Raw genomic sequence first — 2,500 nt, 5'->3', positions numbered from 1 at the left:
CTTGCGCTTCTGCAGCGGCGGGGCGGCAGGCGGCCGCTTGGATGATTGGCGCGGCCGCTGTGTCCTGGTGATCGACCTCTCCCCCCTGGACCCGACCGACGCAAGGGCATCCGGGAGCATGCCCAGGATGACATCGGGCGGCGTGCCCCGCCCCAGACCAATGACTCGATCCAGGGCAGAGAAACGCTGGGCGGAAGCAGGCAGCCCCGCCAGATGCTCCCAGATGGCGGCGTCAGTCGGCCCCTCCGGCGGCGGCCCGGTGGTGTCGGCCGCGAAGTCCTCGGCTGCGTCGACAGGCGGCGCAGCGGCCTCGCCCGCGTCAGGCAGCGAGCTCGCTGCTCCACGGCGGGACGCCGGCTCTTCGCCCCGACCGATCTCAAGTGCCTCCATGAATTGGCGGACAAGCTGCTTGTGGGCAGCTTGCCGCCGTCGGCACTTGATTGCCTCAAGCGTTCGGTCGGGGAACATCCTGGTAAGTTCTTGATTTACAAAGAAGAACCGGGCGTCCCTCTCAAGGAACAGTTCGGCCTCTGCCTTGGCGAGCGACAGGACTTCTTCCTCCGTCCACCTCGCGCGATGCCTCTCCGTCACGATCTCAGCGTTGGCGGACGCAGGGTGTTGGCGGCGGCGATGGACCCCGAGACCGTTCTTCGTGGTAAAAGTGCGGTGGCACTCACTGCAAGCAAAGGGAGCTACACAAACTATCGCATTTTCGTTACGGCCGGTTGGCCGGATAGGTGCTGGGGTAGCTGGGGTGTCATAGTTACTCCCGCCGTTTACCCGCGCTTGCTTGAATTTCTTCACGTTGACATTCAGAGCACTGGGCAGAAATCACATTGCGTCAACACCCGCTAGGGCCATCGCAATGCTTTGTTTTAATTAGACAGTCGGATTCCCCCAGTCCGTGCCAGTTCTGAGTTGATCGTTGAATGGCGGCCGAAGAGAATCCGCGCACCCGCGCGCCCCCGGAGGAGCACGCTAAGGCGGACGCGGCCTCGCAGCAAGGAAGATCCGTGGGAGGCCAAGGCACGGGACCGAGCTCGGATCCTGCACGCAGGTTGAAGCACCGGGGCGCGAACGCCGCGCAGGCGCGCGCATCCTGCACCGCCGGCCAGCACGAGGCCGACCAACGGCGAGAGCAGACCACGCCCGCGCTAAACGCCCGCACTTACCGGCACCCCTACGGCACTCACCTCGCCCAGGCCCGGCACGTTAGCGCTGACCCACTTCCCGACCAAGCCCGACACGCCCCGATCCTCAGAGCCAATCCTTATCCCGAAGTTACGGATCCAATTTGCCGACTTCCCTTACCTACATTATTCTATCGACTAGAGGCTCTTCACCTTGGAGACCTGCTGCGGATATGGGTACGAACCGGCGCGACACCTCCACGTGGCCCTCTCCCGGATTTTCAAGGTCCGAGGGGAAGATCGGGACACCGCCGCAACTGCGGTGCTCTTCGCGTTCCAAACCCTATCTCCCTGCTAGAGGATTCCAGGGAACTCGAACGCTCATGCAGAAAAGAAAACTCTTCCCCGATCTCCCGACGGCGTCTCCGGGTCCTTTTGGGTTACCCCGACGAGCATCTCTAAAAGAGGGGCCCGACTTGTATCGGTTCCGCTGCCGGGTTCCGGAATAGGAACCGGATTCCCTTTCGCCCAACGGGGGCCAGCACAAAGCGCATCATGCTATGACGGCCCCCATCAACATCGGATTTCTCCTAGGGCTTAGGATCGACTGACTCGTGTGCAACGGCTGTTCACACGAAACCCTTCTCCGCGTCAGCCCTCCAGGGCCTCGCTGGAGTATTTGCTACTACCACCAAGATCTGCACCGACGGCGGCTCCAGGCAGGCTCACGCCCAGACCCTTCTGCGCCCACCGCCGCGACCCTCCTACTCGTCAGGGCTTCGCGGCCGGCCGCAAGGACCGGCCATGACTGCCAGACTGACGGCCGAGTATAGGCACGACGCTTCAGCGCCATCCATTTTCAGGGCTAGTTGCTTCGGCAGGTGAGTTGTTACACACTCCTTAGCGGATTCCGACTTCCATGGCCACCGTCCTGCTGTCTTAAGCAACCAACGCCTTTCATGGTTTCCCATGAGCGTCGATTCGGGCGCCTTAACTCGGCGTTTGGTTCATCCCACAGCGCCAGTTCTGCTTACCAAAAGTGGCCCACTTGGCACTCCGATCCGAGTCGTTTGCTCGCGGCTTCAGCATATCAAGCAAGCCGGAGATCTCACCCATTTAAAGTTTGAGAATAGGTTGAGGTCGTTTCGGCCCCAAGGCCTCTAATCATTCGCTTTACCGGATGAGACTCGTACGAGCACCAGCTATCCTGAGGGAAACTTCGGAGGGAACCAGCTACTAGATGGTTCGATTAGTCTTTCGCCCCTATACCCAGCTCCGACGATCGATTTGCACGTCAGAATCGCTACGGACCTCCATCAGGGTTTCCCCTGACTTCGTCCTGGCCAGGCATAGTTCACCATCTTTCGGGT

At 61.2% G+C, this 2,500-nt stretch overlaps 1 pseudogene; it reads right to left on the bottom strand.

Annotated features, from left to right (window-relative positions):
- Positions 1–2,500, bottom strand: part of LOC124735447 — a 7,633-nt pseudogene that overhangs the window by 4,002 nt on the left and 1,131 nt on the right.

This window comes from Schistocerca piceifrons, unplaced genomic scaffold (genome assembly GCF_021461385.2).
Source record: "Schistocerca piceifrons isolate TAMUIC-IGC-003096 unplaced genomic scaffold, iqSchPice1.1 HiC_scaffold_167, whole genome shotgun sequence".
Lineage (NCBI taxonomy): Eukaryota > Metazoa > Arthropoda > Insecta > Orthoptera > Acrididae > Schistocerca > Schistocerca piceifrons.
The sequence above is the reverse complement of the archived record's forward strand: the minus strand, read 5'-3'. Positions and strand labels throughout refer to the sequence as shown.